Genomic DNA, 22,320 nt, shown 5'->3' on the forward strand with positions numbered 1-22,320 from the left:
AGATACTTTTTCTGTTGAAGATCTCTCCAACGCAATTAACTCAGTCATAAGAACGACTGACTTTTGATAGTCCATTGCATGGCAGTTCGGAATGACTCCAGATTAAACCTGGACAACGTAATGACTCAATGCCTAGCCTGACGATCATACTGTAATTGCAATATTTTAAAGTGATATGTTTGGCATGATGTGGTTTCCATGTAAGACTGACAAATAAACCAATGGTGGTTTGAATCCTGCCATAGGTGAAACAGATTTGGCTATAGCAGTGTGTCTTGCTATGCAGTGAAAAAAACAACTACCCAAATTGCCATGATGCAAAATCAGTAATGAGCTCTCCACATGAAGTGACAGACAGATGGAAAGACAATATTTGGCACTCAATTTTCAAATAATTTTGCAAGGACTTTAAAACTAATTTTAAATAACTGAGTAATTAAATTGAAATTTCCTTAAGATTTCTTTGCTCTGCCAGTCATAGATGAAATGAACTTTTGGGATCATCTGTTGTGTGTCATCTGTCAGTTTGTTAGCACAAGTTTGCTATTCCTACTCCTCCTAAACTACTTGGAGGATTGCCAAGAAACTTTACACTTACATTTATCCCATGGTCAAATTGGTTCTAAATGAAAATGATGCTATTTGGACAGTGGATCTTGTTATCACTGCTTCTTCAGAATGGATAGTGATATCAGCATAAGGTTTTTGGACTTCATATAGTGTCTTGTTGGTCCTTAATGAAAATGGTACCAGCCTGATCTCCAATATGGCCACCACAGCAGTCATCTTGAAAATCTTGTTATTGATACTCCTCCTGAATGGATGGACTTGTCATCATGGGGTTTTCACTTCTTGTGGTAGAGCATCCATCTCAGATGTGGGAGGTCACGGTTGAAACCCTGGTTGAGTCGCACCAATGGCATATAAACATGGTACTTGCAGTTACCTTACTTGGCACTCAGCATTAAGAGGTTAGTGTTAGAACTGGTTGGCCTGGTGTCAGGATAATGTGCCTGGGTGGGACATGATGCTTCATGCCTGTGGTATGATACTCCATTGCTAGGCATTGCTCTAAACTGCAGAAATCGTAGTGAAATGGCTCAGATTGTTAAAGCTATGTTAAAATTCCCAAAGCACACACACATCTTGTTATCATTGTTCCTCAAAAACTGAAAGTCATATCAATATGCGATTTCCATCAGGACACATGTAATGATGCCTTGTTGTCCTAAAGAAAATGGTGCCAAATTGACATTCCATATGTCCATCACAGCAGCTAATTTGAAAATATTTGTTGTTGGTGAAGTTTATCAAAAATGGTTTCAGCACTCTCACTTTAAAAGGAACAAATGGTCTTATGTTAGCTTTCTTGAAAATTCTTTTCCACCACTGTAGCATTAGTGCCTTTGAGGGACTTTTGTTGGTCAAATAAATAAATGTTTTTGCTGGACAGCCTGGGTTTTTGTTAAGGATGTTCAGTAGGTAACAACACATTTGTAAACTTTTCTCACTGTTAAGAAATGCTGCAGTCACTTAAAAAGTTCTACTTTGGTGTGCAATTTCTTATGCTGCTCTTAGTTAAATAGGTCATTGTCATTACATAACAAGGTATGCAGAAAAATAACCTGACACTAATTATCCAATAGATGATAGCTGAATGACTGATTAAAACTTTAAAAACAATTGTTGATTGGTTGAAGATTACATACTCCTTACCAATTACATCAAGAAGAATTGTATATTTTTAGTATGACACAGTTCCTGAGTTTTCTGCAACAGAAAGTCTGTTTGTTCAATTTCTGGCAAAGCATAAATTGCTAACGGTTTATAGAAAGATCTTGTTAGTTGGTTGGGTTTTAATTAATACAACTTTCATCACTTCAGTATGTCTTGCTGAGAGCTAAGTACCTTTCCAAAGAATACACTGAGGCAGTCGACTTGGGTTGGCCTGGGCAAGTATTGAACCCGCAACCCTAAAATTACTAGTTTGACACTCTACCAGCATAACTCCACACAGAGGTCTTAAATACTTTCCTTGGATTTATAATTTATTTCACAGGACTGTTGTTGCAGTTATTAAGATTGTGTTATAATTTTTGTTGTCATTATATAATTAGAGACTGAAGTGACAAATTTCATTTTTATGTCCAGTCTCTCCCAGCGTTTATACCATTATGATGCGCCTTGGCAAAGGTTGATGCTGCATCAGTGATGTCATATTGTAATGTTCACGTCATTTCAAGCTGTGCAGTAAGTGTTGATTTTGCAGAAGCACTTTACCTTCAAAAGACATGCAGTTTACCTATTTCTGCATTATTGCTGCTTGGTTTGGCTTTTATCATCTAAACTCTGGCCTAATATGTATTTGCAAATCAAAATTTTACTTATCTGATCGTTAAGATGAGCTTATATTTAAAATAAAGTGACACCTTTAGGAGCATTTTAGCATTAATCATCAAGAATAAACTTTGGCTGACAGTTTTCTATCAGGTTACAGGTAAAAACATCATCACCCAAAACAGGTGCAATACATGTCATGCATTTGAACAGACTTCCTGTAGTCATTATTGTTGCTCATACCATCTGTACTTGCTTCTAGGTCCTATTGCAAACAACACTGACCCTGATACACTGTCACATAATGTGCTGGCAGATGAGGGTCTGTGATGCTTATTGTATCAATTTCTCCTAATAAACTTCATCAACTTGGATCTGCCATTATGCATTGTACAGTTGGATCCGACTTGTAAGCATGTACATATGATAAATAATCATTAACATTGAGGTGATGACATTGTTAGACTAAAACTTTGTAAGCAAGTAAATATGGTAAATAATCATTGACAATGAGACGAAAACCTTATTTGAATGAACTCTGCTTTTAATGAGCATGTGTCATTTATGACCATAATTATCATGCGCAGATTGATTTGACTATATGTAAATAGATTCACTTGTGTGAGCAACTACTTGCTAAACACAACCAGAAGACACAATTTTCCTACAAAATATGTATTTTAACAGCTGTGTTTAGCCATATTGCAAAGTCACATATAAACACTACAGACCTTTAGTTAATCCTTTGAAAACACAAAGTACAGATTGTTTGTAAACCAGAATGTTCCAGAAAGAAAAGGTTAAGTCTGGGTAATATTTTCGTTAAATTTACGTTATTTTTCTTTTGTAATAAAACCTGTAAACCAGACTTAAGTACATATCACTCATAATCTTTGCAGTTGACCATTCCATCAATTCTGACATTAATTTCTTTGTAGCCAGAAGGCCCAGTAGATGGAGAAAGTTACTAGACCTGCTCAAGTTTCATTGCTCCTTCTTCTTCAAAATCTGAAACTTTACTAGCCATCAGGCTTTTGAAATAATGAACACAACCAGTCTGATAAGAAATTTGCTAGCCTTGGGCTAGCAGACTGCTGCATATTTTGAGCCTTGAGGATGAACAGTCATGAATGCACATGTACATATGGTTTACTTATCGGCTGTGAAAACCTGCGCAGTCCTGACAGTATCATAATGAGAGATCTTCTCATTTTGCTTTTACTACATGGTGATGGGTACTGCAGTAAATACTGTATATTCCTTAATTAACGCCCTGGGGCATTATATTTTCCCAAAGAGGTGCATTTATTAGAGCACAATAATGAAAGTTTAAGTTGTTCTTTTGATGTACTCTTATAATGACCAGATGTATAGGTGGGTGTCTTTCTGCCACTGAATTCAGTTGTAAATATCAAAAGAGTTCAAATGATCGCTCGATCAACACATTTTCCCAAGTACCCAACCAAAGGGAAATTGTGCTGCTTGACCTGAACCATCCTGTACTGAAAGGACTGCATCTTTTAAATTTTCTCTTCTTACAAATGGGGAGGGGGTGCTAATTAGGGAATATATTGTAGTTTGTCTGTTGGGTTGCAATACCTTATGTCAGGGATGAATGATATCTTTTTGTCTATTAATTTATTTGCATCTTCCAGATAATTCATTCTGTAGTTACTGTAAAGGTTCATATTTTTCATGGCTTTGTCGATGTTATTAAAACCAGCACATTGTCAGATACATGTCTTACATTCTTTGCTTTATTGAGTTGATCTGTGATTTTTATTTATATTGTAGATGTTTTAGCTTTTGGCTTTTGGCAGTAAATACATTTATGGTAGTGTTATCATAGCTAACTTTGACAGGATAAGCAAGTGCCATCTAATAGATAACTTTGCAGTTTATAGACAGGATAAGCAAGTGCCATCTAATAGCTAACTTTGCAATTTATAGATAGGTTAAGCAAGTGCCATCTAATAGCTAACTTTGCAGTTTATAGACAGGATTAGCAAGTGCCATCTAATAGCTAACTTTGCAATATATAGACAGGATAAGCAAGTGCCATCTAATAGCTAACTTTGCAGTTTATAGACAGGATAAGCAAGTGCCATCTAATAGCTAACTTTGCAGTTTATGGACAGGATAAGCAAGTGCCATCTAATAGCTAACTTTGCAATTCATGGATACGATAAGCAATTGCCATCCAATAGCTAAATTTGCAATTTATAGACAGGATAAGCAAGTGCCATCTAATAGCTAACTTTGCAATTTATAGACAGGATAAGCAAGTGCCATCTAATAGCTAACTTTGCAATGTATAGACAGGATTAGCAAGTGCCATCTAATAGCTAACTTTGCAGTTTATAGACAGGATAAGCAATTGCCATCTAATAGCTAACTTTGCAATTTATGGATAGGATAAGCAAGTGCTGCCTAATAGCTAACTTTGCAATCTATGGATAGGATAAGCAAGTGCCATCTAATAGCAAACTTTGCAATTTATGGATAGGATAAGCAAGTGCCATCTAATAGCAAACTTTGCAATTTATGGATAGGATAAGCAAGTGTCACCTAATAGCTGACTGTGCAATTTATGGACAGGATAAGCAAGTGCCATCTAATAGCTAACTTTGCAATTTATAGACAGGACAAGGAAGTGCCATCTAATAGCTAACTTTGCAGTTCATATGCTAAAGGACCACATGTGAACTTCAAATAAAAATGATGAATGTTTAGGTTTAATGTATTTTTGGATTGCGAAGACTTGTTATATTTTACTGATGAAAGAACTGTTCAATTTATTTTTCCAAAGATCAATATATTAGGACCAATATTGTACTGAAATCATCTGAAGATCCAGATCATGTAAATGGCTGATGGATCAAGTAAGACCCAGAATCAACTGGTACAAGACCCGTCGCATGTCCTGACTTTATTGTAGCTGCAATTTAAATTTTTAAATTTTGTATTTGTTACTGTAACAAGAACAGTTCATGCCAGTTCATGAATTATTCATGATCATTTCGTAGGCTGAGTGTCTGGTCCTTAAGCTATAGCGTGTGGGCTTGTATTATTTATCAAGTTTCTATTATCCGTTTCCAGACATATGTATAAAGTACCTATATATCATGTATTGCGATTTGTTAAAATGGTGACTCAAGTCTATCAATTAAAAAACTGAACATCAACCTTGGATTTTTATATTTTTACTGCAAATCGTGACCTTCAACCGTATCTAAGCGTTTAAACACACCTTTTTTTTTTACTGTCTGCAGTTGGCTAATTTTAGATCTGCAAAAAGGCAAGTTGATTGAGTTCATGATGAGCCAGTCACCTAGCGACCTTCACAAGTGCCTGTAACCTCTCGCAACTTAACTGGTTACACGTTATGAGACAATTTGAGCATAATGGTTGCTCAAATATTACAATATCTATAACTCGTGTATTAGTGATCGATGTTGTAAATTGGTCTACCACGCATTCATTCAGTACCTGATAGTGTACATACTGTCAAATAATGATCAATTTATAGGAACTCGTAAATTGGCTGGTCCAGTTAAATAGACTGCAGACTGAAAAAAACTTGGGTCCGTGTTGAAAATTATCTATTCCCAGACTTCAAAGAACAACAATTGTCAGTTCATGTGGGACTTGGAATGCTATATCTCTCACCTTCTCTGCAGTGGCGTAATCCAAAAACCTTACAAATTTGTAGGAGCAATGAAAGTAGCTTATTCTGAGCTATGTTTGCTCATAGTGAGTAGTACTGTCCTAGATAACCATCCCATATTTTGCGGTAGACTCCTGAAATTCAACCATTTTTTCTGTACTCTTGCATTTTTATTTGTTCTCCCAGAAAAAATATGTTTCATCAACAATAAAAATCAGCAGAAGAGTTGGTTTTGTAAGACCAGAAGTGTGCAGAAGTTCTCTTAAAGCATGCTAAAGTTGTTGTAATGTTGTATCCTTATGTTCGGTGACCTATTCTACAGTGTCTAAAAGAAAGGGTGAATTGGATGAAATTAGGAAGCCTCACAAGTAAAAACACTTCTTTCCAAGCTACTTATAGCCTCGAGTTTCCATGTCAGACTTGTGGAAATGATTCATTTGCAGTGTTTTACTAGACGTACAATTCAAGGTTCATTGTTGCCAGTGGTGGTGTGATGATTCTCCATGAAATAATTGAGATGTCCTGGAAATTTTTTCAAAATCACCCTCGGTGAGGATCATTGGCGTTGACAGGTCAGCAGTCAGGTTTCACATTGGAACTGTGAACCTGTGTCAAGCTAAGGCCAAATAAATTGAGTTTCAGGTTAGCTGACTATCCTTGTTTTTCATTGCTGACCCTAGCTTTCTCGCCCATGGTAAAAAATAAATTAAAAAATTCTTTAAAAAATAAAAATAAAAAAATTCCTGAAATCGATTTCTGGATCTAATTGAGCCTGTTTTGCCCAGTACTAGAATCACTTTGTACATTAATTATAGATAATAAGCAGTATAATATATATAATGTGTAGAAAAGAAACAAAAAACAAAAACCTAGTTCCTTTTTTTAAAGCTAGTGCACTAAGAAACACACATTATTTTCTCTGAATGTCCAGATTTAACATTGATGGCTCTTTTGCAACAATACCATCAGAAATGTGAACCTGTGTCAAGCTAAAGTGCAATGGTGATGCTTATGTACCATTTGAAAAGTGATCTAGTGTCTCACTTATGCTTCACAGGTGAGATAAAATTTCCTAAAATGGCAATCCAGCTGGTTGTGGTTGAACCTTAGAGTCCTCTTTTGGATCTATGGTTGGAAGTTCAGTGCAAGTCCAAGGCAAGATCACAATCAGATGCAATTGTTGCTCTGATGATGATGATGATGATGATGATGATGATGATGATGAAGACGATGATGATGATGATGTGAGTCTCATCGCCATCTGTGTTGATTCACCGTAACAGACATTTCTGGAATAATTCCTTGGATCTGCTTCAGTATAGCTAGTACAGTTTGCTAAATATCTGGCAAAAAGTTTGTTTTATAGCTGCTGTCCTGAAAACTTTCACCAGATAGAGTGGTAGAGTTTGTACTTTGGAGTAAGAGGGCTTAGCACTGATATTGAGGTTAGCACTGTGGCCCTGATAAAAGGTGAATACCTGGTCAGGTTTAGAATGACAAAGCCAATGTCACTCTCAATTTGATTAAAATGGAGATCTACTTATGATAATTAGAATACAGGTAGAGATAAAGGTTCATGTTCTGCCCACCTTTGGAATTTTCAGGTCACTTTTTTTTTAGTAACCTATCAGAATAGGTGTTGCATTTTGTGTTAGGGGGAGGTATCATTAGAAATGATATGTACAAAAGGAAGTTTGTGACTTTAATAAATGTGAAAGGTATAATTTGCTTGGCGAATGAAAAAGACACAGAACATGACCTCCTATCAAAGTCTGTCAGATCTCCATTTTGTTGGAGCTCTCAGTTTTAATCAGATGAATTTCATTATATACTTCTTGGAGACTGACCATTTAATTTTCTTGGTGGGAGGCCTGTAATTTTGTTTCTGAACCAGGACAGTTTTTTTTCCATTGGCCTAAAGATATTTTTTGTGTCCAGCTAATGTATAAAGTAAAAGATGTAATGAGGGTATTTTTCTTCTATAAACCAAAGCAAAATCATTTTTTTCCCAGGCTATTTGAGGGTCAGAATTCCCTCATCTCACCCACCCTAATTTAACCAAATCAGAAATAATTGTAGTTACAGTGCCAACTCTTTGCATTGTAGTTGATTGGCACAAGTTTTCTAGACCATTTATTTTATACCTTATTTTTTTCATGGTTCCTGCAGTCATGGAAATCCTGGAAAAGTTTTGTAAATTACAGGAAAGCATTTCAAGGGCCTTGAAAAGTTGCAAAATTTTCATAAGTCAGTCAGAGTTTTGGAAAAGTCAAGGAATTGGTTTATTTTGCATTATTTTATCGCATTTTTGTTTGACAATGTACAAGTTTTACCAAACTACTTTGACAGTGTATTTGTTGGAGTACGATCCCGTAAAACTTCAGCCTGACTACATCCAGGGATATTACAGTCATTCAAAATCATTGTACTCCTATCACTCAAAAGAGAATGACCTATCCAACAGGATCAGTTACGCTCCAAACCTGCTGTAAAATATGATTTTGTGTTAAATTTACGTGTTAGGTAAGTATTAGAAGATTTAAATTTTTATAGTAAGTAGGAAAAAAAAAGTCTTTGAAATGTTTTTGAAAAGTCACACAATTATTTTTTTTAAAGATTGCAGGAACCTTATTATGTGGATATAGGATTTTAAATTACCATATATGTATATGAATTATCACCATTTTTACTATGGGTTCAACTGGTCAAATGTGAAATGGTTGTGATCTATACATAAAGGGTGTGAGAACACCTTGAGAAGTAGGTTGTATACTTCTAAATTATAATGTTTAGAAATCTGGCCACCCAACCCTCTTGTATAAAATCCAGCTTGAAAGAACCACCTAATTTTAAACATTATTTGAACGCAATTGCTGACTGAGCTGCATTAATTATATAGTTGTGCATCTTTGTGTCCCGATTTATGGAGTATTTAATGATAACCAACACACATACCAATCCTGCATGCTTTAGCAAGTTTCAAATAATTCATTCATATATTTTTTGTCTGTGTAATATAATATGTGACCATCATGTAACACCTTGCCATTTGTGTATAATTCAGGAAGGCTGATTATACAAAATCGTACCCTGATTATACCCTTTAATCATTGCCGAGGTATTCTAGTTTAGGCTTACACTGTTCCCGTGTCATTTGAAAAGAGATAATGACCCAGTCAGATAGTATCCTACACCTTAATACTGCATAAGGTTGTTAGGGTGTTGAACTTTAAGCTTTTGAGACCACCCCTAGTTTGGCTACAGCTCATTAGTTCAGCCAATTTTAAATGAGCCTTTGTAAGGCAGCATTTGGTATGGGAATGAGGTAGGCTAACATACTATAGTAGAGCAATTCAAAGTAAACACCCATTCAACAACAATAAAGTTAACTCATTGAAGAAATACTATGCCATATTAGGAAACTGAAAAATCATTTCCCTCATGGGTGTATAGACAAACCTAAGAAAACTAGTTCTACAACTATATTATTGACAGCAATTAAATATACTAGTGATGCTTTACACCAAATATCATGATATGATTCAAGGTGTAAATAATAATAATAATAATAATAATAATAATAATAATAATAATAATGAAAAATTCTTATCTCTTACTAACACCATCAATGCTTATATTCTATTTTAACTAATACATGTATATATATTCACCAGATTGTATCTGTAACTGGCACAGGGACCAACCTAGTGTTTCTAAAAGTTGGGGTAGGGTTTTTAATTAATAAATATTTCTCTAGTAAATAAGTTGCCAAAGGTATGAACAAGGTAGAATACTTGGGATGGACTTCTAATCTGATAAACACAGTGCTATTATACTTTAACTGCAGCAAGATCTATCTTGAAAGACCACTTGTTTTGAGAGACCAGATTTTCAATGAAGATTTACTGATCATTTAGTGTTAAGACCATGTGACACCACCATCTTGAGGGATCGGTATCAGCCCAAAGGGACCTGCAGATTTTCAGAGCACAGAATTATTGACTCTGTGTGTGTGTGTGTGTTATTGATTATATACTGTTAAGACGTGTCATGAGAGACCACCTGTCTTGAGTACCCAGATTCTCAATGTATAGCTTGAATATTTATATTACATTAAGACCTGTAATAATAACAATAATAATAATAATGATAATAATAATAATAATATTGTCTTCATTTAAAGAGGGTAACTCAATTAAAAACAAATAATTTCCCTTGTGGATATGCATGTTTCTCATGAAAATAACTATTAACAAGTAAGCACATTTACAAATACATACTAAAATACATTAATGCAAGTAGGAAGGTTTAGCTGAATATATACATTTTAGTTTCATTACTTCCAATAACTATGATTTGAAATGACTTTTAGCAACATCTTCATGTATGCACACCAGTTAATGATAACTTATGCTTCGATATACCTTTAGGCTATTCTTCAAAAATGTGTGAGTAAAGTTTGCATCAGTATTATACTTTTTCATAAAACACCATTATGTACAAAAGTTCAAATATATATATTGCATACTTTTATAGATAGGCCAACATTGAAACTAGACATTTTTAGAATAACTTAGTCATGTACTCTGGAACATCACCTTTGATACATTTGAAAACTCAAACTGCTTCCTGAAAAATTTATTAGGAGAGACCATATTTTCTGCTACAGATATATTATGTAGTGTTAAGACTGGTCAGAGAGGACACTTGTCTTGATTGACCATGTTCCTAATGCACAGATTTATTGATCATAATTTGTAGATGACCTATGAGAGACCAGATTGTCAGTGCATAGGTTTACAGTGTTACAACTTTTCATAAAAGACCATCTTTCATGAGAGGCCAGGTTGTCGAATATTTATTATATGGTGTTATGACCTAGTGAGACAACCTGTCTTATGAGGCCAGATTGTTGAATATTTATTATATGTTGTTATGACCTAGTGAGACAACCTGTCTTATGAGGCCAGATTGTCGAATATTTATTATATGGTGTTATGACCTAGTGAGACAGCCTGTCTTATGAGGCCAGATTGTTGAATATTTATTATATGGTGTTATGACCTAGTGAGACAACCTGACCTAGTGAGACAACCTGTCTTATGAGACCAGATTGTCAAGTATTTATTATATGGTGTTATGACCAAGTGAGACAGCCTGTCTTATGAGACCAGACTGTCAAGTATTTATTATATGGTGTTATGAATTAGTGAGACAGCCTGTCTTATGAGGCCAGATTGTCAAATATTTATTATATGGTGTTATGACTTAGTGAGACAACCTGTCTTATGAGACCAGATTGTCAAGTATTTATTATATGGCATTATGACCTAGTGAGACAACCTGACTTATGAGACCAGGTACTTAATGAAGATTTATTGATTATATAGTACATTGACCAGTCATGAGAGACCATTGTTTTTGGGTACCACCACAGATTCTGCCAGTTCTACTGTTGCTAGCAACAGTAGCAGCATCAGCAACATCATTACCGCTATTAACATCATGACTAACACCACCACCATTACTACAAAAATAGTAGCAGATCCAAGGGCCAGATGGGAGTAGAGGTGGAATGGGTTGCATTCATTTAGTGTTGACAGACATGCCACATTCTGAGGGACAGTCCTGAAGTTTGGTCCCAAAATCCTGTGTTACACTTTATAGCCTAAATGTGCCAGCAAAATTTTTTCATTTTGCATACCAAAAAAGTAATTTTCAGTCCTTCTTGAAGTCTTAAGAAGGGGAAAACATCCAAAAATGTTTTGAAAAGTATGAATAATTACTTTAATATAGTTTGATGGATAAAGCTCTCTTCTCTCTCAAATACTTCTAATTTTTTCTTCATCAACAGCTTTCTTAAAAAGCACCAAAAAAAATCCTCCCCAAAACATTTGTCCTGCATGAGCATTAAACCAATCTGGCAACCAACTGTTCAGTCAAGTTTCTACCCCCATGTCTGTTTAAAATGATAATTTTTGAAGTGTAAGAATATCAGGTGGCAGCTTTTAGCAAAAAAAAAACTCTTCTCAAAATCTTCTCCTTGCACAGAGAAGATTAGTGGATCCACATAGCAAATGCTACTTTCATTTTAGAATTAATAAACATAACATATACTCTCAGACTCCAGGTCTGCATTTTTTGTCATAATAAGGTATAATGGATTTAATTGAAGTCAACATGTTTCTTTGAATGATTTATAGTGATGATGAACTAGTTAAGTGGCAGGCCAGGCTAGCCAGGGTAAACTGCCCTGATGTGATCTTAGCTTCAATTTCTGGGGCATGATACAGCCGTCATCATGTTTAGGTGCTGTTCAAACTACTTCCACCCATCCACAACAAAAATTGTTTTTTTTGGGTTGGATGATCAGATAAGATGTTCCAACACAAGATCATAGCAAGGTTCGATCTTTTCATAACCTTAGATAATATTGGTTGGAGATATTCAATAGGGGTGTGGTTACAAAGAGTTCTTTGTCCCAAAACATTGACCAGATAAAATGTACTACAACAACACAGAATGAACTGAATAACAAGATAAGACGAAGCTGTCATTTTAGCGTGAAGTATGTTAATAATTGGAAACAAATATATTTAACGGAATTCTCTTTCCTTGTTTTTGTAACTGACATTATAAAGGCAGTAAGAATTACCGTGTATTTTTTTTTGGGTATACTCGTTATTGTTCATGAGCCATTGCTTCTCTTTTTTCAAAATACGCTATTATCGTAGTTACACAGTGCTCCTTCAACAGTATAGAAAATACACTGTATTATACTCTGTTTAATATGTATTGTGGGCTGGAGGCCTGTTCTGTACTTATTTCAGTGTTGTTAAAATTTGTGCATTTTTGAGTTTGAACAAATTCACATATCTTATGAACAAATGCACATACATGTATTTGTGATATGTGCCGTTTTTTCTTCCACTTAATGTGTAATCAGGGTGCAAAGTATTTGAAAAGAAAATGGACGAAATTTCACCATATATCATAGCAATGAATGTACAGTGCTAGAAGACTTCATTTCTTCCCACTTGCATATAGCCACTAGACAAATAAAACTCAAATTTTACTTGTCTAATAACAACAACAGTTCACTCAGCAAAAAAACAACTTTATGTATAATTGTTTTTTTCTCTTATGCAAATAGTCCCATCTTTTAAAATGCAAATATCAAATTTGGAGTACCTATTTATTCAGTAAATATTTCCGAGCTTCATTTTCTTCAGCACCAACCGAAAATACTTTTAATCAAATTTTAATAAAATATATTGAAAAAGAAGTGCACTTTGAAATGTTTACAAGTAAGAAAGGATATGTGGAAAAAATATATTAGTGATTATACTAACCTGATTTTGATCCATTTGTGGCTGTTATTATTATTATTATTATTATTATTATTAATGTGTTTTTTTGACCATCAACATATAGTTCCAACTGAGAAGATATTGACTTTTGTGTATCAACATGGGTTTTTATGTATCAGAAGTCTGGTCCGAAATGAAAATATTGCAAGTTGAACATAAAATATGGCTGTCATGATGACTGTCTTGAAAATCTTCTTGTCTCTTTTTTCCATAAATGAATGACCATGATGACATGGTTTTCAGTGAAAGACTATTAATGGATGATCATGACAACATGGTTTTCAATGAAAGACTATTAATGAATGATCATGATGACATGGTTTTCAATGAAAGACTATTAATGGATGATTATGATGACATGGTTTTCAGTGAAAGACTATTAATGGATGATTATGATGACATGGTTTTCAGTGAAAGACTATTAATGGATGATTATGATGACATGGTTTTTAGTGAAAGACTATTAATGGATGATCATGATGACATGGTTTTCAAGGAAAGACTATTAATGGATGATCATGATGACATGGTTTTCAAGGAAAGACTATTAATGGATGATCATGATGACATGGTTTTCAGTGAAAGACTATTAATGGATGATCATGATGACATGGTTTTCAATGAAAGACTATTAATGAACTATCATGATGACATGGTTTTCAACGAAAGACTATTAATGAATGATCATGATGAAATGATTTTCAGTGAAAGACTTAATGGATGATCATGATGACATGGTTTTCAACGAAAGACTATTAATGGATGATCATGACGACATGGTTTTCAACGAAAGACTATTAATGAATGATCATAATAACATGGTTTTCAGTGAAAGACTATTAATGAAATCCACTTTCTTTTAAATGAATATGGTGACAAGTTGACATCCAGTATGTGTATGACAGCAGTTAATTTGAAAATCATGTTGCATTTATTGTCGATGAGTTTCAACATTCAGTATTTTTAAGGAAGAAATGGTCTTATCCTGAGTTCCAGGAAATTCTTTTCATCCATTAGAAAATAGGCCCTGATCAGACATTGCAGAATGTTCCAGCTGATCAGGGTCTGTTTTGTTTGTTCTGCTGGTTACTGCTAACGAAACTGCCTATGTGGTTATATATATATACCCATAAATGACGGCACATTTTGTGGCAGTAGACCTGGGACTCAGCAGTTTGGAAATTTGATTCAACTTGCAAGGATGTATACTTGGCCCTTTCAGAGACAAATCAATAATATAATACATATGAATTAAGTAATTTTGAATTCATGAGCTTTTCTTTTTGATAAAACAAATTTACATAATATTTTGAATTCCTAGTACATATTTCTGTCTGTTTTATACCAACCTGAGTTTTTGTTTACAACATGTATAGACACCCAGTAGGTCAGTTGAATTACATGCTTGGCATGACACAAAACTGACACAAACCATTAAGATGTTGTTGGCAGTCTTAGCTGAATCGTGATGTTTACAGACACTGTACATATATGTGTTACAACGTTACTTGTGTTCCAGCATTGCATTTTTTTTATACATACCATTGGGAAAGATGGCCACTTTATTTCTCACCAGAGATACATTTTTGTGATCAGAAGTCCTTAAAAATGCTGATGATTAAAATTTCTGATAATGTGATCGTTTTTGGTATTAAAGAGACTAAAGTTAGAACAATATAAGTATCCTATATATTAAATAAGTAGAAAATGTTTGTATTTGTTTGAAAACAGCAGTTTTAAGTAGGTGTTTGAATGCAAGGGAAAGAAGTTGAGGAAAGGGCAATATTGACCAAGGGCAGTAGGGAAGGCATTGCAAGAGGGAAGTGCAACACACTTTCAGGTTTGAGCAATGTTTGGGAGAGGTTTTATTTAACAAGGGTTTTGGCTTACAAATTGTCAAGGAATTGATAATTTTTGTAAGTTATGAGCACAAATGAATAAAAATGCAAGGAATATTCAAATTTGGTGACATCATAAAAATGAACCCTCATTAACCCATGGAGATTTTTTTGTCTTTTTTGCCTGAAATGCGAGTAGGAGGGATACATCTGAATTACATCCAAGTAAATCATCTTGCAAGAGATGTTATGTTAGCCTGCGGCTTAGTGGTGTTTTTCATTGGCTCTTTCGCTCACGCATGTGCAAAATGGTAAAAGTTGGAGTTCTTTTTTTATTTTTGCTTCCTGGATGCATCATTTTCGTGTCCTGGCCCCATTTTACTCCAAATCCCCATCTTATCCCACATTTTGCCATGGTTATCCTATCTGTGTGCTGTTCAGACCAGTCTGTCTTAGATCTGAGGCCAAAAAATCTACATTGTGGACACAAAATTGGATTCTGACCACAAGCGACTTTCGGTTGTAAAAAAAATTGGGTCTAAAAAAATACTTTTTTCCCTCTGTATTTTGTAATGCGACTAGAAAGTCCAGATTATTTGGTACCATTGTAGAGCTACATCAGTCTAATTATCTGTAATACCACCCATTTTAGTTTCTCTTAAATAACCTTGATGCTACAGAGCTCAGAAGTAGAATACTATCTCCTGATGTTTAAATAGGGTGTCAGGGGTAAATGAGTTAACACTCATGGACTGAATCTGTCAACACATAAATACAAGTGAGATAGCATAAACTCAAATTCAGTGACATATCTGGTCCCCAGTTAATATCAGAGAATGTGAAGTAATTCTCTAACCCATTTTCTCTTTGCCTAATGATAGTTATTTTCTTTTGAATGAAGGGTTTTGTCTTCCTGGTTGATTTAGCAAGTTGCTTGACTTTGCCAATTTTGCAAACTTGCTTTTGCTTGGCTCTATATTGACAGAATTGTGCTGATGTGCTTTTACACCATTTATATACTTTGGAGCCCCCACCCCCAGGCTTGGGGGTGTACAGTTGAATAGGCCTAGTCACACATCCCCCCCTCAGCTTGGGGATGTACAGTAGAATAGGCCTAGGCAAACCCCATCATGTAAGAAGCTACTAATGAAGGAACTTGACTATTTGGTTAGCATGATGCAACTGAAAGGGTGTGGATTTGAATCCAGATTAGCCCAGTGTGGCTACAGATCAGCCTAGTGTGGCTACATTGTGTGTTCTTGAGTAAAGCACTTGTCACAAAATAACCTACTTGTGTTGCTGTGCAGTAAGCATATGATCCGTCAAACTGAGTGTGAGAGTTCAGAAATTTGTGTGGCACCATATTGCACATCTGGATCTGGAGTAGTCAAATGACCTCCACCTTTTCTTTCAAAATGATGTAAATGTAATTTGCCATATCATCCTCCAGTGTTTTTGTTTTTTGCCACTTCAAAAGTTATTTATTTCTCTTGTAATCCCAACTCTTAAAAAATCCCCACTTCAAAAGCTTTTTATTTCTCTTCTACTCACTACTTCTAAAGTTATTTATTTCTCTTCTAATCCCCAATTAGCAAGTTTTCAGTTGAAAACAAACAGGCAGTCAAAAGGTTTAAATATCTAATTCTAGACACACTTAACCCTTTTGATCTTGAAACCTGATAGGTAAATAGTGACTTTTTGAATTCATTACATACAAAGGGAGCTAAACAATTTACCTGTAACTGTAATATTACACCGAAAGATGTAAATATGTCAACCTGTATAGATGGGAATGATAAACTTCTCAATTATTTGACAGGGAAGGTATTGTATTTATATCAGTACACATAATTTATGGACTTGAAGTGGAAATGTATTATGAATGTTATTATAAATGCGAGTTTTGAATCCCTGTTATTGTCTCTGTTAATGTTATGAAAGAATATTAAATTGCTAAATCAGAGTAAACCAAAATTTGGGTTTGAAAGCCGGACATTCATACCTAGTACCTAGAATGCTGTGCTTACTAATGAACAACATTGTTTCTCTGTAATTATCATTTTTATTATAGTAAGGAAACATGGTGATTGGCAGAGGTCTTTTTAATATCTAGTAAACATGTAATGAAAATTGCGCAAGAGATTTTGAAGTTGTAATGGTTTGAAATTGTGTATTGCAAAAGCTTCTTAAATGACCATTGAGGCTTATGTCCAAATACTTGACCGGGAAGAACCACTGACCCACAGGAAGCTACAGGCAAGCTTTCACACACACCCACATAGGCTGATCCTGAGACTTGAACCCACAAGGATAGATGTGAGATGGAAGTTGTTGGTATGGCAAGCTTTTTAGACCACTCAGCCATCCAGGGCCCATTATACTTGTAATCCAAGGGTTGCTTTTTTGTTACCCCTATATGCCACCCCATGCCAGGTGCCTTGGTGTGTCCTTGTGAAAGGCACTTAAGGCCCTATTTCCTTTGGCATGTTAGAACCAATAATGTGTAAAAATTGCCATTCAGATCAAAAAATGAAATCAATCAGTTTATGATATCAGGTTCAAGGTTAACTAGACCATGTTGTTTTGTACTGCACATGTTATTGACTTAGAAAGGTAAGAAAATATTTGATTCCCCGTCAGATCAGTGGTAGACAATATAGTGTTACCTAAGATTAGTGGTAGACAATATAGTGTTACCTGATATTAGTGGTAGACAATATAGTGTTACCTAAGATCAGTGGTAGACAATATAGTGTTACCTAAGATTAGTGGTAGACAATATAGTGTTACCTAAGATTAGTGGTAGACAATATAGTGTTACCTAAGATTAGTGGTAGACAATATAGTGTTACCTAAGATTAGTGGTAGACAATATAGTGTTACCTGATATTAGTGGTAGACAATATAGTGTTACCTAAGATGAGTGGTAGACAATATAGTGTTACCTAAGATTAGTGGTAGACAATATAGTGTTACCTAAGATTAGTGGTAGACAATATAATATTACCTAAGATTAGTGGTAGACAATATAGTGTTACCTAAGATGAGTGGTAGACAATATAGTGTTACCTAAGATGAGTGGTAGACAATATAGTGTTACCTGATATTAGTGGTAGACAATATAGTGTTACCTAAGATGAGTGGTAGACAATATAGTGTTACCTAAGATGAGTGGTAGACAATATAGTGTTACCTAAGATGAGTGGTAGACAATATAGTGTTACCTAAGATGAGTGGTAGACAATATAGTGTTACCTAAGATTAGTGGTAGACAATATAGTGTTACCTAAGATTAGTGGTAGACAATATAGTGTTACCTAAGATGAGTGGTAGACAATATAGTGTTACCTAAGATGAGTGGTAGACAATATAGTGTTACCTAAGATGAGTGGTAGACAATATAGTGTTACCTAAGATGAGTGGTAGACAATATAGTGTTACCTAAGATGAGTGGTAGACAATATAGTGTTACCTAAGATGAGTGGTAGACAATAGTGTTACCTAAGATGAGTGGTAGACAATATAGTGTTACCTAAGATGAGTGGTAGACAATATAGTGTTACCTAAGATGAGTGGTAGACAATATAGTGTTACCTAAGATGAGTGGTAGACAATATAGTGTTACCTAAGATGAGTGGTAGACAATATAGTGTTACCTAAGATGAGTGGTAGACAATATAGTGTTACCTAAGATGAGTGGTAGACAATATAGTGTTACCTAAGATGAGTGGTAGACAATATAGTGTTACCTAAGATTAGTGGTAGACAATATAGTGTTACCTAAGATCAGTGGTAGACAATATAGTGTTACCTAAGATTAGTGGTAGACAATATAGTGTTACCTAAGATGAGTGGTAGACAATATAGTGTTACCTAAGATTAGTGGTAGACAATATAGTGTTACCTAAGATGAGTGGTAGACAATATAGTGTTACCTAAGATTAGTGGTAGACAATATAGTGTTACCTAAGATCAGTGGTAGACAATATAGTGTTACCTAAGATTAGTGGTAGACAATATAGTGTTACCTAAGATTAGTGGTAGACAATATAGTGTTACCTAAGATCAGTGGTAGACAATATAGTGTTACCTAAGATCAGTGGTGGACAATCTAGTGTTACCTAAGATTAGTGGTAGACAATATAGTGTTACCTAAGATGAGTGGTAGACAATATAGTGTTACCTAAGATGAGTGGTAGACAATATAGTGTTACCTAAGATGAGTGGTAGACAATATAGTGTTACCTAAGATGAGTGGTAGACAATATAGTGTTACCTAAGATGAGTGTTAGACAATATAGTGTTACCTAAGATGAGGGGTAGACAATATAGTGTTACCTAAGATGAGGGGTAGACAATATAGTGTTACCTAAGATGAGTGGTAGACAATATAGTGTTACCTAAGATGAGTGGTAGACAATATAGTGTTACCTAAGATTAGTGGTAAACAGTATAGTGTTACCTATGTCATTCTGTCTGTCTGTTCATCTGAGGTGTTAAAAAACCTTTGGATGAAGTTTTGTTCTCATGTCATATTATCAAAGGATGAGTCACACACACAGTAAGGCACCATCTGTATTACTGTCCCACACAGTACAAATTACTGTATTAGTGTCCCACACAGTACAAATTACTGTATTACTGTCCCACACAGTACAAATTACTGAACTCTTTAATTGTCTTCATCTCAGTTAGCTCAATAGATTATTGATATATGGATCGGTTCTCCCTGCCCTACTTATATACAGATGTCTTGATGTTCATGCATGGAGAGGTGACAGAAGACACTACTTGTGAAGATTCATACTTGAAACTATCAGCATTAAGAGGTTAGTGTTAGGACTGGTCGGCCTGGTGTCAGGATAATGTGACTAGGTAGGACATCATGCTACATGTCTGCAGCATGATGCCCAAGTGCTAGACATAACAATAAACTGTCAAACTGAAGACATCGTAGCGATATGAGTGAAAAATTGTTAAAGCTACGTAAAAAATCCAAATCATACTATTCTGTACATGCAACGGTATGGATCGGCTCCAACTTTACACTGCATGGACCAAAATTTTCCATCACTTAATGTGCCTGCAAGTCAGGGTTTATGCATTTTGTATGGCTGTTTAACTGAACAAGCAACATTAGATTTGCACTTGTGTGATTTATGCTAATTTCTTGAAAATCATGATGAAAAATTAATGCAGTACATGATAATCTCTATAAAAATGTAACCCAATGCATGAAAGTCTCTACAAATTAACAGAATAGATGAAAATCAAGATGAAATATTAACAGAATACATGAAAATCATGATGAAAAAATTAACAGCATGCATGAAATTCTTGATGAAAATTAACAATAACATAAAATCATGATGAAAAATTAACAGAATGCATGAAAATCATGATGAAAAATCAACAGAAAATGCATGACAATCATGCATCATATTTTCAAGTCCTGCCTTTATATATCCATACATTTTCAGCTCAAGAATAACTTGTACAGTAACCTGAAAAACAGAATGGTACATCTGATTACAAGCTAAATAAACCCACACCAGCTGGTGTATTTTGGAATGGGAGATGTGGGTCATTGTCATTTGCAATTGAATGGATATTTTACACTGTCATTTACAGTCTATTATCTCGGGTTCAGTTTTGCAATTGATTTAGCATTAGCTACTGAATTTTACATTTGAATGTTGGCATATGGTCACAATTAAACACGAAGTCAAACTTCCATACTGTATGTACTAAAGCTATTATTTTTACTTAAATTACTTTCTCCTAAGCCTATGGCATGCTATGGAAAATCTTTAACTAAGAATAGATTGTAATAATATATGCTTTTATATACTGTCTCTGTTCAAAGATGAAATCCTACCATCATATCAGACCAGGTTAGCTTATATGAACCGCTCTGGTGGCCTAGTGGTTAGAGCGTCCGCCTTGGATGCGGGAGGTCGTGGTTTCGATCCCCAGCCTAGTCATACCAGAGACTTAAAAAAATGGTACTAACAGCTCCCTCGCTTGGCGTTCAGCATTAAGAGGCTTGTGTTAGGACTGGTCGGCCTGGTGTCAGGATAATGTGACTGGGTGGGACATCATGCTACATGTCTGTGGCATGATGCCCCAGTGCTAGACATCACTATAAACTGCCACACTGTAGACATCGTAGCGATATGACTGAAATTTTTAAAAATTCTGGCTGTAAAACCTGTAAAAAGGGCCATGACTAAAATTTTATTTATAATGTGGTTGATGAGACTAAGAGTGATTACGTCCGTTGAAATAGCTTGACAATTTTGTGAAGCACTTCAATCATTTCAAAAAAAGGTAAATTCTGAAATATTTTCTGTCAAAAAGTTGGATGAATTTTGTATTCATCTGTTAAAAGACAGAAGAAAATACTTAAAAACATTTATAATTTGTATTGCATGATTTTAGAGGGATGTCAGTATTTGTGCGTGATTTTAGAGGGATGTCAGTTTGTGGTCATGAAAAGGAACATGGTTATCTTTATTTTCATCTCTTTCATCCTGTTTAATGGCCAGTATTACCTAAACTTTTCAAGTCATTGGTATTCTCAATAATTTTAATATTTTAATATTGTTTAATTAATGTCAAGGCCACTTTGAAAGAAATTCTACATAATGATCACTTTGACATCTTTGTTCCTGTCTGTCATTGTACATTTTCATATGTTCATTCATCTCCATAAGTTAAAACTTTTTGTAATAAGGTCAATATTAAAATTTTTGTTAGATCAAGGTCTGTGTAAAAAAAATAATAATTAAGGTTGTTGCCAAATTTGTTTACATTGAGCTCAATGTAAATTTTTTAAAATTAAGGTCAATATAAAAGTTTTTTTAATATTGAGGTAAGTGTTAAAAGATATTTGATTTAATGTCAGTGTGAAAGTCATTTTAGATTAAGGTCAGTGTAAAAGTTATTTTTTAGGTTAAGGTCACTGTTCAAGTTTCTGAGCTTAAGGTAAGACTTACATGGTTCACATGCTTCTTTGGGGCCCCGAGTGGCCGAGTGGTCTAAAGCGCTCTTCGTTACGGATCACTGCCATCTCACCTCTGTCTGCGGCGGTTCAAGTCTAAGATTC

General features: G+C 34.8%; 1 protein-coding gene across 13 annotated transcripts in view; it reads left to right on the forward strand.

The window, feature by feature from the left end:
- LOC149791062 (tensin-3-like) overlaps nt 1-22,320 on the forward strand; it is a 522,379-nt gene that overhangs the window by 307,477 nt on the left and 192,582 nt on the right. The window lies entirely within an intron of this gene.

This window comes from Sinohyriopsis cumingii, chromosome 10, assembly GCF_028554795.1.
Source record: "Sinohyriopsis cumingii isolate HCF-2022 chromosome 10, ASM2855479v2, whole genome shotgun sequence".
In the NCBI taxonomy this organism is placed as follows: domain Eukaryota; kingdom Metazoa; phylum Mollusca; class Bivalvia; order Unionida; family Unionidae; genus Sinohyriopsis; species Sinohyriopsis cumingii.